The sequence below is a fragment of the Arvicola amphibius genome, chromosome 9 (assembly GCF_903992535.2).
Source record: "Arvicola amphibius chromosome 9, mArvAmp1.2, whole genome shotgun sequence".
Taxonomy (NCBI): domain Eukaryota; kingdom Metazoa; phylum Chordata; class Mammalia; order Rodentia; family Cricetidae; genus Arvicola; species Arvicola amphibius.
Window position 1 is genome coordinate 117,893,893 of NC_052055.2, and position 14,956 is coordinate 117,908,848.

The 14,956-nt window shown below is 50.3% G+C and overlaps 1 protein-coding gene across 3 annotated transcripts in view; it reads right to left on the minus strand.

The window, feature by feature from the left end:
* The window catches only part of Agpat3 (1-acylglycerol-3-phosphate O-acyltransferase 3), a 71,744-nt gene that overhangs the window by 39,483 nt on the left and 17,305 nt on the right, over nt 1-14,956 (minus strand). For all 3 annotated transcript variants that reach the window (XM_038341785.2, XM_038341784.2, XM_038341783.2), the window contains exon 2: nt 10,245-10,305. The gene's annotated coding sequence lies outside the window, so the exon portion shown is untranslated. The remainder of the gene's footprint in view (nt 1-10,244; nt 10,306-14,956) is intronic.

A 14,956-nucleotide genomic window follows, 5' to 3' on the forward strand; every position in this document is an offset into this window, starting at 1 on the left:
ATCATTTCACAATCATGGGAACAGAGCTGAAAGAGTGGTCAAGCAGGCATTAGCTCCTCAGGACGAGTGATATCAGCAACACACAGCATCAGTTCAAACCACAGCAGCGACATTAAGCTGAAACAACATTCTCCATAAGCGGGGCAAAAACCCAGGAGGAAGACACTAACCCAAAGGCGTGTTTCATCCACCCTATACACTCAGAATGCCAGGTCAGCTATGTGAGTATCAGAAAGACACTGGGAGCTGCCATGCTGCGTCCCACCCACCCTGTGCAGTCCAGGAACAATCAAACTCGAAGCCTCAGTTTATCCTCACTGCCTTCCAAGGGCGCAGCAACTATGTAAGGCTGGAGGCCACCATGCAGGCAGCCTGGCTCTGTTATCTTCTTTACTCAGTGACATCTGTCTGCAAAGAGGAGATGAGGCACTCAGGGAAGTCCTGCTGCCATGGCAGCAGCACAGCAGCGGCAGCGGTGGCAGTGGCAGCAGCAGCAGCAGCAGCGGCAGACATCCCAAAGAACGCACCTGAAGAGGCTAGTCACAGAAAGTGTCACTCACCCAAGTTTTCAAGGGGCCTGCTTTGGAACTTGGGCCAGGAGGAACCACAAGTCTGAAGACCAGAGTGGAGGAAGACCCTCATCTAGCAGCCAGGGTGGAGGCAGGGGATTTGGAGAGGGCCACCCATCAAGGGTCAGATCCAAGACCAGCAGGGTCTAAGAGATACCCCCATGACCTCCCTTCAGTACCATGTGGGTACACCAACCTCAACAAGGTGGGGTTGGAGCACAGTCACCCTTACTTGTACAGGCAGGCAGATCACCAGCAGAGCTGCAGGTGGCTCCAGAGGTGTCAGGAGGCAGACAGGACCGGCTTTTATCCCCATTCAGCCCTCCCAAACTGGGAGGAGCAGGACCCAGGCCCTGTCCCTGATCACACCAGACCAGTCTTTGAACCAGAGGCAGAGCAGGGGTGTGGCCTGGAATAAGGGCCCAGCCAGCCTTCTGTCCACACCCACCAATTACCCATATGTGCCCCTGTCCCAGTGCCCAAAATGGGCCCCCAGAAAGGGTACTTATCTAACTGCCCATAATGGAACCTGGTTTGACCACACATTCCACTCAATCAGAAGCATAGTAACAGCTAGAGAGGCCCAAACACGGGGCTCCAGACGGCAGGCAAAGAAGTAGTGGGAGAAGAAAATGTCTCTTTCTCCACAGCTCAGTGAAGGACAGGCTCCTCATAAGCCTCCCTCTCCCAAGCCCATTCTTCCCTTCTTCCTTGCTTCCTGACCATAGTCTGGGAGCCATGTCTAGGAAAGCCGTGGCTCAACAGCACTGAACAGCCTGGCCGTTTCAGGCAGGACAGCCACTAAAAGGGTTTTACAGTGAACAAAGCAAAAGGCCAGCGTCAAGTGCCCCGGGACCACAAGTAACGACAGAAATGGAAGCAAGCAGTGCTAGGGGCCAAGTCCCTGCAGCACAGCCTCACGCCTCTCTGACACAGGGAGCACTCTCGGAAGAGAGCCCTGATCCTCAAGGCACAGACGCTGGGCTGTGAGATGAGAAACAAGTGCTTCTCGGTCTTGGTCCCCAGCCGCCATGACACTGACAGTCGGGCTCCGTATAACATGGACTCATGGTTCAGAAGTTCCTAACCAGCTCTTTCAGTCACGCCATGACATGGTAACGAGGGCTTAGGTGAGCCAGCCACTGCAGCCTTGGGCATGTGATAAGACCATGTGATAAGAGGACTGACATCACACACTGAGCCTGGGAGGAGAGAAGTGGGGCCATCCCTGAGCACTGGCACAGGAGACAGCTGCCTCAGCAGAACACCCATAGCACAGGCACGGGCACCAACAACTACTGGATGGGACCTCATGAAACTGGAAAGCTTTTGAAAGACAAACAACACCATCATCGCAACAATATGGCAGCCTACAGAATGGGAAAGGATCTTCACCAACTCCACATCTGATAAAGGGTTAATATACAAAATATAGAAAGAACTTAAGAAACTAGACATCTACAAACCAAATAGTCCAATTTAAAAATGAGGTACAGATCTAATTAGAGAATTTTCAATAGAGGAATCTCGAATGGCTGAGAAACACTTAAATGTTTAACATCCGTAGCTATTAGGGAACTATAAATCAAAACTACTTCAAGAGTCTATCTTACATTTATCAGAACGGCTAAGGTCAATAACACAAGTGACAGCTCATGTTGGTGAGGCTGTGGAGCAAGAGGAACATTCTTCCATGGCTGGTGGGAATAAAAACTTATACAGCTACAATTGAGGAAATCAATACAAGGATTTCTCAGAAAATTGAGAATCGATCTACCTCAAGATCTAGCTATATCACTTTTGGGCATATACCCAAATGATGGCATATATCCATCCTACCACAAGGACACTTGCTCAACTTCGTTCACAGCGGCTTTATTCCTACAGCCAAAAACTGGAAACAACCTAGATATTCCTCAACTAAAGAATGGATGAAGAAGCTGAGCAGTGGTGGCACATGCCTTTAGTCCCAGCACTCGGGAGGCAGAGGCAGGCAGATCTCTATGAGTTCAAGGCCAGCCTGGTCTACAAGAGCTAGTTCCAGGACAGGCTTCAAAGCTACAAAGAAACCCTGTCTCAAACACACACACACACACACACACACACACACACAAATGAAGAAAATGTGGTACATTTACACAATGGACTACTACTCAGCTGTTAAAAAATGACATCATGAAATTTGCAGGCAAACGGAAGGAACTAGAAAAAAATCATCCCAAGTGAGGTAACCCAGACCCAGAAAGACAAAGACAAACATAGTATCTACTCACTTAGAAGTGGATATTGATATTAGCAGCTCAGTAAGACCCAGAGAGGCAAAGCAACAAAACAGGCTCTGGGGGTGATGCGCGGCTCTCCCTGGGAGGGGACAGACTGGTGGCAGTGGGGAGGGGACTCGAGGGGGAGAGTGCCGGAGAAGATGACTGGAACTGGAGGGCATTGGGGGAGGGGGAGCGACGTGGAGACCTAGTGCAGTGGAACTCCCTGGAATATACGAGGGTGACCCTAGAGGGGACCCCTAGTGATGGGGGATACAGAGCCTGAACCATCCACCTTCTGTAAACAGGCAAGACTTCCAGTGGTGGGGCTGGGACATCAACCCAGCCAGGAAAGCCTCTACCTATATTCCGTCCTGCCTGCAAGATGTGCTGAGGCAATGATGGCACAGAAGCTGTGGGAGTGGCCAACCAATGACTGATCTGATGTGAGGCCCACGCCACAAGAGGGAGCCCATGCCCAACACTGCCTGGATGACCAGGAATCGGAGACTGGATAGCCTAGAGACTTATGGTAGAACCAAACACAACTATAAAAAATAATAATAATAAAAATAAATCAATGAAATGATTGCTAAAGATGTTCTGCTGTACTCGTAGATCAGTCATCATCAGAGAGGCTGCCTCTGGCAGCTGATGGGAACAGATGCAGGGAACATCAGGTGGGGGGAGAGCCCAGGTGGAGCCCACTGGGAAGCATGGTCCATGGAATCAACTAAGCAGGCCTCGTGGAAGCTCACAGAGACTGAAACAGCAATCATGGAGCCTACATGGGTCTATGCTAGGTTCTCTGCATATATGTTATGGTTGTTGGCTTGGTGTTTTGGGGGAACTCCTGACAGTAGGAATGGGGGTGACTCTGACTCTTTTGCCTATTCTTGGGACCCTTTTCTTCTTACTGGATTGCTTCACCCAACCTTGATGTGAGGGTTTGTGCCTGATCTTATTTTATCTTGTTATGCCTGTTTGGTTGATGTATCTGGGAGGCCTTCTCTTTTCTTGGGGGGATACTAGGGGGACTAAGAGAAAGGGGTAGTGGGGAGGGACTAGGAGGAGTGGAGGGAGAGAAAGCTGCAGTTAGGATGTATTGTATGATAGAAGAATAAATAAAAATTTTAAAGGATTTATTAATTTTTATTTTATGTGTGTTTCTTTGTATCTATATATGTACACCATGTATATGCAATGCCCACAGAGGTCAGAATAGGGTGTCATATCCCCTGGGACTGGAGTTACTGGTGGTTGTGAGCCACCATGTAGGTGCTGGGAACTAAACCCGAGTCCTCTGCAAGAGCAACAAGTGCTCCTAACCACTGAGCCCTCTCTCCAGCTCCCTAGTCTTCTTTTACTGGAACAAAAATGTCTGCAAGAGGTCCCAATAGCAGATGTCATGAGACAGGCGATTTCCTGAGTCCACTGGTATATCTGAATGCCACTTCTTAGAAGCAGAAAAAGACACTCCACAGAGTGAGGCCAGTGGGACATGGGACCTGAATGGCAGTCTGTCACTATTCTCGGTGCCACAGGTTCAGCCCCGCCCCTGCCCGGAGCTGAGAGGCCTATCTCAAGCCCACAGCTGTGGGGCCCTACTTTCCTCATTCATTTATTTACATCAGCAGCAGAGCAAGGTCAGGGCGAAGGCAGAAGCAGAGACAGCAGCAGTGTCATTAGCTCAGACATCAAAGGGACACTTACCAGTCATCGCCCTTGCTCATTCAGAAAAGAGTTTCTCTTTTATAAACACATAGTTTGGCACCTTTTCCCCTTCCCCTGCCTGCTCTGGTGGAGCTGTCCTGCACCTGTGTGCCACACACTAAACCCCAGCCCCGTTGCTACTACTTTGAAATGTATTGTTGAATCCATGTTTGTAAGACCCTTCTGTCAGCTCTCATGAAACAGTCTCAAGAACAGGATTCCCGGTATAGCACTCCAACCTTTGGGAGGGGTCAACCCCCATGGCAAGGCTGGCTGCATGTGTGTTATATAGGTGGTTAGCTGCATCCTTGGCTCCACCCATAGGATGCCAGGATCCCAGTGCCTCCTAGAGTGCCAATAAAACCAATTCCTAACACTGCCAAATGGACTTAGGCTGGTTGAGAAGAATGACAGATCTAACTCCCCAACAAAAGATCTTCCACCAAGAGGCCCAGGCCTGAGCACACAAGAACACGAGAGTGAAGTCCCTTCCAGGAGTTTGGCCGGCAGAGTGGGCAGCATTCCAAAGCCACAGCCCATAACATTTAGCTCTGAGGAAATCCAATGGGCTTACAGCATTTCTTTGGTGTGAATACTGGACTGCTGCCTAACAAAGCTCAAATGTACTTCCTTATTAGACAGTCATGCAGGAGTCAATTTATGATATTCCATGTATGCATTACGATAAGTTACCTGAGCTGACACTTCTGCTCTGCCACCTGCCTGGGGCATCGGTGCTCCAGTCAGCAAGTTACTAACAGGAGATGCAGGAAGTTTCAGGAACGAGAGGGGCCCTTTGAAAAGGTCCATTTCACTCAGGAGTAGATAAGACAGCCTACAGATTAGCCCAGACTTATGCAACAAACCCAAATGCCATCAAAGCTGCTTTGTCCAGGACACAGGAAGGTGAACCACAGAAAGTCAATCAATGTGGCTATTGACAATAACAGATAAAGGGAAATAACAGGATAGTGTTATGAGATGTTAGGAGAGCAGATCCGAAGTCAACCCCCAAGAGTGCTGAAGCCCACCTATCACTGTGGCCCAAGCTCTGGAGCCCAAGCTCACACAGCCATTGTGTGAGGAAGGACAGGAAGTTATAACTGGTCGGGTTACACTTGCCTGAAGCCTCAGCATCCAGGACACTGAGGCAGGGGGATTACTAGAGCTCACCTTAAACAGAGGTCAGAGGAAGAAAATGCATGAGTTTTCAGTGTTGGTGGGTGACAGGACTGTCTCAGGAAACCTGAGATGTTCTCAACGCCAGTCTAAGAGACAGTGCATCCCACGAGGCTTCGGTATGGAGTGCCATGCTCTCCGTGAACACAACCCGTCTCCTCAGGGTTCCATTCAGCCCCCAAGCCTTTCCTAGGGCCTACACAACAGCTAGCATTCCTCAGAAGGGAAAATTTTCTTCCCTCCAGAGAGACAAGGAAAACAGCGAGATGCAGAAACGCCGTGAGGACTCACACGCTAGCGTCTGTCCTTCTGTGGCCACGTGCCCAACCTCACCGTCCATGTCGGAGGCCACACACTTCTCCACGTCCCTGTGTTCCTGTAAACTCACCTCCTGACTCCAGCCCACACAGCCCTCCAGTGACCAGGGGAAAGGCACGGCCCACGGCAATGAGGACAGCCAGGTCACATCGCAGCCATAGTTTATCCTCTTCCATAGTTTACCATACAAAGCCCGCCCAGCCTAGCGAGGTGTGCGAGCGAGCGCTGTAGAGCCCAGGTTCGGATGCAGCGTTATCTTACTGGCTCACTTCACCACGGGACTGGGCAAAGCCGAGCAGATGGTGGCCATGAGACAAGACTTAGAACACTCAATCAGAGCAACCATGTGACCAAAAACAGGAGATGGAGGCAGGGTGCATCTGGCGTGGCCCACAGAGGGCTGCTGCAGGAGGAGGTGCTGCTAATGGACACCATCCACACAGGTCATTAGCGCCGGAAAGGTGCACACATGCAGTCCTCAGTAGGAAGGCACTCACGGCCAGATCACTCTCCTCCTAGAGCCACTTGTCACCCTAGGAACTTACAACCAGCACCAGCTGGCCGGACAGATGCAGAGAGGCAGCTCTGCCTTACAGGGAAGGCAAAGTTCACTTCCACGGAGGCAGCCTGCAGGGCAGTGAGGCCCAGGGCTGTCAAGTTATCTGGACAGGTGGATGCTGTCCCCAGTTGGCCATCATGGGAAGATGAAGTGTGCCCCAGCTCTACACTGCTTTCTAAACACAGGCATGGGTGAGAGTGTGTGCATATGAACAGCACACACATTAGAACATTAGTGAAACAAGAAGGGCTTTTTTAAAGGAGGCAGGTCTGTGCAAACTGAGAGTTAAACCCAGCTGTGGCAGCTGCCCCAAATAGTTTCAGTTGAGAACTGTTTCCTGGTTTGTTCATTTATTTGTTTGTTTTAATTTTTGTTTGCTTGTTTGAAACAAGGTACAACCTAAGCCAAGTCCAGGCTGTTCTCAAACTTGATGTGTAACAGAGGATGACCTTGAACTCCTGACCCCTGCCTCTGCACCCTGAGTGCTGTGATTACAGGCATGGTCATCATGCCTGTTTTATGCAGCGCTGGGGATCAAGCCCAGGGCTTCATTCATGCTGGGTTAGTGCTCGACCAGCATAGCCCTGGCCCCTTTGAATGTTCTTAGGAGCTTTTTGTGAGTTCTGGAGGATGAATTATAAACGACTCCGGGCTTGTGGATCCTCCTGGAAGAGTGAGCTTCGAGATGGAGTAAGGAACATAGCTTTATTTATTATATTTGGTTCTGGTTCAATTTTTACAAGCATATGCTACTTCTATAATTAAAACTTAAGTGTGGAAAAGAAAGTTAACTGGCTTACACATCAGGCTTCTACCTTTTGTGTCTGCATGGCGTCAGTCTGCCCACCCAGCCAGCACTGATAAGACTCATCTCTCCTTTCAGGAAAAGCGCTTCCCTTTGCAGGATGTCTACCATTACTAGACAGCGACATCTGTGCCCTTCGTGCCCCGCTCACACAACCCTTGGGGACACAAAGATAATCCCTGCCCAGCACAGCAAGATGCAGGCACGGCCCAGTGGCTGGGGTGGGGTGGGGGTCTCAGCCTTTACCAAACTCCCCTTTTCTGCTTCTGAAGGGAACACTGGGCCTCCAGCATCCACCCAGCACCTGCTCACTTCCTGCAACCTTTGTCACAAGGGCAACACACCTGAGCTACAGAGCTTAAATGACTTGAATGAGAATTGCTCCCTATTGCACCAAGAAAAACAAGGAAGAGCCCCTCTGGAAAGCTCCACTCCTCTGGAGATTTCTGCCCCCTTCCCAACCTGACTGCAAACAGCCTGAGTTTGATCGCTAGGCCTTGCTGGGAAGTAACTGTCCCTGATATAGACTCAGATGGACTCTGCTAGGGACAGGCTGCACTTTCTGGAGTCCTGTGTGTGTGTCTCTGGGTGACCACACACATACCACCTCCTGTCCCTCACCCCCTCCCAACTGCTAATTCAGCTGGCACCAAATCCCCTTTGGCCAATTACTTTGCGCTGTTCGGTAAAGGCTCCAGCACTCCCTGGAGAGTCTCGCTGAGGCCCGGATCTTCAAAGAACTTCCTCCCACACCAAGACTCTCCGAATGTCGGGTATCCCAGCACCCACACTGGCTCTGTCCCTGGAGCATGCACCCTTCCTTCGGGTGTTTACTAGCTATCTGAACAGCTTTGTTTGTTTAATTCTTTAATTATTTTACACGTATTTATTTGGTGTTGCCTGTCACAGCATGCATGTGGAGGTCAAAGGACAACATCCAGGAGCCAGTTCTTTCCTTCCACCATGTAGTTTCCTGTGATCAAACTCAGGTCGTCAGGCTCTACAGGAAGTGCCTTGACTCATTGACGAGATGTCGCTGGCCCTTGAACAGCTTTCACGAGATGCCAGTTGTAGGAAACAAATGTGTTGCCATATTTTTCAGTATGGCGATGGGTAGTGGGGATGGATGAAGCCCCGGGCCATCTGACTGTTCCTGTCCTGGCTCCTACTTAGAGTTGGGGGTCTGTGCATTGTGGACACTGAGCTGACCACGGATACTGTGCTATAGATCCAACTTGAGAACCAGCAATGTTCTCAGCCTGAGGCTCTTCTCCCAACTCATTTCCCAGCCCTTAGATGTGACAGAACCAGAGTCCCTGTCCCATGGTGAGGGATACCCAGCGCCTCTCACAACTTACTTTCTACACAACTCTGCCAGACTCTGGCCCTGTCCCCAGACTCAGAGGGGTCACAGCACCAGCACGGGCCCATCTAGGCAGCCTGCAGCCCCACCCACAACTGGCCTGGGTGGGACCTGGCTGGAGTATCTGTATGCCTTTGGTGAGAAGTTCTGGTCCACAACAATGTGGCTCTGCATAAGCGGAACGTTTACTTTGCAGAAACAGCAGGAATATGTGTGCATGTGTGTATATGAAGCTGGAGGGACTGCCTGGGGCTGCCCAGAGCTCCAGCCAGTCAGAGCTACTGTGGGCACCTATCTAACCAGCATTCGATCTGGGCACAAAGGAGAGGTTAGAAATTATTTTCAGGAGATCATAGCTATAAAGAGAAAAGGTATGGGACTAGAATTTGGTTGCAGTAGTTCTAATTATATTTTGGGGGAGGGAGGGCTTAAGCCAGGGTCTCACTATGTAGCCCTCACAGGCCAAGATCCATGCTGCTCCTGCCATAGCCTCTAAGTACTGGGGTAACAGCTGTGTGTTATCACAAAGACCCGGCTCCTACTTAGACAAATGTGTTTGTTGTTGTTGGAAATAAAATAGTGGGTTTCAGCATACTCTTGGCCACAATTTGGCCCAGAAAGTTAAACTACCTGCCCACTGCCTGCCAAGAAATGGAACTCTGACCTAAACTATGAACTTGCAGTCTGAACCAAGGAATCTGCTGCACAAACAGCACCCGCCCTGAAGATATCTTCTGGGTCATGGAGGAAAAGCAGGCGGCCACCTGATTCAGGTTTGACCACTGAGGATGAGTCTGTGGCTCAAGCTCCTTCATTACCGGCCCTGGGGATGACACGAAGCTCCAAAGGAAGAGGGCGCAGGAGCAGGGAGTGATGTCGACCAGTCACACAGAGTGCTGGGCTCTTGCTCTCAGGTCTGGTGGCACAGAACCCACTGCCCAACTGACCCAGCTATTGAGGGCAGTTTTCCACCAACACCAGTCCCTGTGGCCTCCAGAAGGAGGTGCACCCACCCTGTTTCCGCCAGAAAGCAACTCTGACCCCCGGGTCATATGCTTAGGTCCTGGCTAACAGATGGCTGTCAGCTGGTCTCAAGGGGTCATTCTGCACAGGGATGCCATGCAGAGCCGCGTCCTGGCAGCCACCTCAGCCCAGCATCCTCACGCACCAGCCCTTCACAGCTTTTTCTCAGACAAGTGATAAGCAGCTGTAGACAGCCTTCTGACCATAGAGCACATTAAAGCATGTACCGTTGATCAAAATCAGCAGGCATATTAAGGCCTAGCCATGCCCAGGGCTCTGGTGGGTCCACTAACCCTATCTAATTGGTGGGCACTCTGGGGTCAAAGGCTGATGGTCTTCCACTAACTGGAGCTGGCCATGTCACCTAGGGGACCCACATCCAGGCTGTGCCCAGGACAGACACACAGACTTGCAGGAACAAACTCATGAAACCCACTACACTGTCTTCACTTACCAAGGCACAAGGTAGCAGAGCCAGGTGATGGCTGTCCTCAAGGGTATCCGACCTGCAGGGCCTAGAAGACAAAGACATGGCAGTGAATGTGGCATACAGGGCTTAGGTGATGCAATTTCCCTCAAGGAGGAAAAGGGAGAGCTATGCAGAAACTTCCCCAGGAATTCAAGCTGACTCCAGGATCATGGCCCCTGGAAAGGGAGAAGCTGAGCCACTATTTCCCACTGCTAGCAGGAAGCTAGCAGATGACTCTCAACTGAGCAAACCCAGAGACAGCCAGCAGGTACATCCCAGGACCCTGGAGACCGCTGCAGAGACCTGCAGGCCCCTAAGCAGTGAAGGTGGGCTGCATCTGCCCCAAACAACACAACAGCCTCTCTCTGCCCAAAGGCTGTCCTACCCGGAGCCACTGCCCACTTCTTGTATATAAAGACCCTTCCCACCCATTCCACAGCATCGGGCTTCTCAGACACCCTGTGACCTCAGCCCGCAGGAAGCAGAGGCAGGAAGGTCACTTGAGCGCAGGAATGCAGGGTCAACCAGAGCAACCGGCTGGTCTCCTGACAAAATACGAATGAACGAGACGGAATCATAAATATCAGCAAGAATGAGCTGCACAGCAACGTGTGAGCTAGAAGAGGGAATTGACTATGGAAAGGGGCTCTCCGACTCTAGGGGGGGGTCCCAAACAATGATCATTTTTGCCTCTTTGATAACTAAGACTGCCATCATTGCAGGGGACAGAGTATAAACTACAAACAGAAAAAAACTGTCACTCAAAAACTAGGTAAAAGAGCTGGTGTGTAGTTCAGGGGAGAGCTCTGTGGTACATGAGGCCTGGGATCGTGTCTCTAGTACCACAAGAAGGGAGAGGGAAGGAAAGAGAAAAAAATGCACACACATACACCGTCTACCTGAAGCTCTGCTTAAACTATTTTGTCAAGCCAGGCATTGTGGCACATACCTTGAATCCCAACAGGGGCAGAGGCAGGTGGACCTCTGTGAGGCCAGGCTAGTCTACGTCAGGAATTCCAGGACAGTCAGATAGTCAGGGTTACTGACTGTCAAAAACAAAAAGGACAAGTTTCAAGCGGAAACCCTCTCTCCCCTTGTGCTGTGTGACTCCAGACTGCACAAACAGCGGTGTCTGGGCTGTGCCTGGCTAAGAGACATCACTTCACAAGTAGCTTTGACTCCACTTTGAGGAAGGATAGTCACTGCAGCCCCTGGTGGACACAGAAACTACGCCCTGGTACCACCCATTCAGCAGACTGAAAAATCACTTATTTAAAGAACCAAAAGAGAGCCATCCTGTAAGTTATTGCAGTGAATAGGGACTGTAAGCACACAGGGAAACATCAAAATCCTATCAGGAAAGCAGGCCCAACAACTTATTGGACATTCCAAACTAAGGAACGGGTGTCACTCCCTTACCTGGACTCTATAAAATGACTGACTCCTAACCATCTGATGCCTCACATGTGCATCAGGGACCAAGGACTGGTCTATCTGGATAGGATGGAACACAGGCCAGCCTGGGCTATACAGGGAGTTCTAGGCTAGCCTGAGCTACTCAGAGATACTCTACTCCACCTTGTTCCACCCACCCCTGCCAAAAACAACAACAACAACAACAACTAAAAATAGAAGGGGCTGGAGAGATGACTTGGTGGTTAAGAGCACCAAGCACCTCTGTTCTTGCAGTTCCCAGAATCCACTGGGTGGCTCACAACCATCCACAGGCACACACAAGGTGCATATGCATACATGCAGGCTAAACATTCACACACATAATAAAATAAAATAAAAAAGTTTAATAAAAATTTTAAGGCTCAAAAATTAATCATAGTAGTGGATGAGAATCTACTTAAGAACTAGAAAACCAAGTGGGAAGTCAGAACCCAACTCTTAAAAGTCACCCAAGCTCAGAGAGCCCTCAGGGAGACCCTGCAAACACCAGAGCAGGATCCTAGCTCTCTCAGACTCTCTCAAGACCTGAAGAGAAAAAGAAAAGCAGAGGTAGGAGATGCCTGTTCCCTGCCCAACACATTTGAGGCAGTTTATGCTTCTCAATATTAAAAAAAAAAAAGGAGAGGGAGAGAGTGTGCGTGAGTGAGTCATTACTGGGCCATCTCTCACAAGTCATGTTCGCCTAAACCAAGAGCCCCAGGAAGAACCAGCGAGTGACTCATCAAAGAGCATGGATAAGCTGGGTCTCCCCGGGGGAGCCAGAGAGCCTAATATTAATCAATAAATCAAAGGAAAACAGCAAGCATGGTTTCAAAACCAAAATAAGTACTGACTTCAGCACCACATGCAGTAAGGTTAGAAATGCATCCTGGCACTCCCTAATCCTCCGAGACAGCCTCGCTCAGGTACCCTAGGCTGACTTCACACTGACTATGGAGCCAAGGTTGGCCTCCATCTCCTCATTTTCCTGGCCCAGTCTTCCAGATCCTGGGATTACAGGAGTAAGGCAACACCCCGGCTCTCCAGTTTTCTTATGAACAACTCTGAAGAGTTGAAGCTATAGCAATAAACATCTGGCTACGAGTACCTAGATTAAAGTCAGCATCTGCTTTGTTCTTTTTTTTTTTTCTGGGTTTTTCGAGACAGGGTTTCTCGGTAGCCTTGGAGCCAGTCCTGGAACTTGCTCTGTAGACCAGGCTGGCCTCAAACTCATAGAGATCCACCTGCCTCTAATTCCCGAGTGCTGGGATTAATGACGTGCACCAGCACTGCCACAAATTTAGCATTTGCCAAATGTCTGGTGCGCGCACACATGTGTGTGTTCTCTCCTGAGCCCTCTGGGGGCTCCTTCCAGACCCTGCGCTACCTGACACCCGTACCCCAGTCTCCTAACAGCCACTGTTCACCACAGCACAGTGAGTACGTGGGGGATGAAACGGCTCCCCCAACACCATCCAGCACCTGATCCATATGTAATCTTCTCCAAATGTCACAGAAACACTCTCAGGCCGGATTGTTGAGTGTCTCTAGCTAGGCTCAATCCTGGCACCTGGCCGTTTTGCCAGGCCCCTTCTGTCTGGAGCTGAGACTGGCATCTGTACAGGGAAGACAGGAGAACCTCCGGCTCCCGAATCACACAGTCTGCTGTCAGTCCTCCAGAGCCACGGGCAGTAAGAAGCAAGCAAGGAGACTGCGCTAGCAGAACACACGCCGAGCATTTTCGGGGAAAGGAGGGCTTTGCTGTGGAAGGAAAGCTAACTAACACAGGACAGCTAACTCTGAACTATCTGTGGTGATGGAGGGCAAGGAGAGCTGAGAAGAAACAAGTTACAAATTAGCCAGCTCCCCTACTCAAGGACAAACTACAGCTCTTTGTCCCTCTGAGACCAGCACAAGACCTTCCAGGGCCACTGGGGGGAAAGGCTGTGCCAGGAAAAGGGCCCCAAGCAGTGAGCCAGGTAAGCTAGGTCCTGGCGGTGGGAGCTAATGATCACAGCTTGCTGTGATTAGAAGGACATGCTCCACTGAGCAGAAAGTGACGTCTTGCATCCTGATACGGGGTTGTTGGTCACCAGAAGCCTTTTCACTGACAAGCATTACCCAATGCCTCACCACCTACATCTCTCTAGGGCATGGGAGGCGGGAAGGGGCACTGAGGAGCCAGGCCAGGGGAGCCAAAAGAAAGTGCCAGGAGCCTGGGATGGACATGTGACTTGGCCTCAGATCTGTGGTTGTTTGGGACTGCCAAACTCAGCTGAGTTAAAAACAGGAACAAGTCCATGCCTGCTGACACAGATCCTGTCATGGGGTCTAGCTGCTAACACTACACAGGGTACCCACTTTTCATCAGCACAGACACTAGGACCCCCTACCCAGGGCTCAGCTGGGAATCCCAAGGCTGTGGATAAAGAAGTTGGGGCTCTGGGCATGCCTCAAAGGGCCTAGACCACAACTACCCTTGAGAGGTCAGAGCAGAGCTCCGAGGTGAACATCACAGCTAAGAAGGAACAGGGAAATACACCATTAATGTCACAGCCACATGGTAGAGTATTTTGTGTGTCTGTGCTGTGATGGCGCTGTCCCAGCTCAGGGCCTCACACAGTAAGGAGATACAGTACCTTCTCGGCTGCAGGCAGCCATGGACTGGAGAAACGGGGCAGGGTGGCGGCTCTTGTGTAGGCCTTACCAGGCACCAATCCTTAGAGCTCAGAACTTCACTCCCAAATGGCTAGAGATGCCCAATACCTGGTTTCTCAGGCACTGGATCTCCAGGAATGCCTGCTAACCCATATTCAGAATTCATCTTAAGAAGATGAATTTTGCCCTGTCCACCCCACCAAGGATGGCAACTACCCTCTCCTCTGCCCTTCCTGGGCATCTTGAGTTGGAGGGGACCAACACAGATATGCCCAAGCATTCTCACACAGAGGTGGGTGCCATTTTTAAGTCCTAGGTACAGCCTATGAAATCCATTTCCATACATATAAGGGACAGCACAAAGAACTTATTGTAACAATAGTCACCAAGGTCTGTTGACACCATGCTAGTGACCAGAGGCAGCAAGCCACCCAACTACACCTTCTGCTTTTGGTAGATGCGGAGGAAGACGAAGCAACTGGCAGAATCACTACTAATAAACTTGTCCTATGTGAGTGTAATTATGTGCTTCTCAGTTTTGCTTCACAAGGCAACAGATGTGTTCGTGACCCATCTCCACACATCTACTGAACTGGGAAATTCTC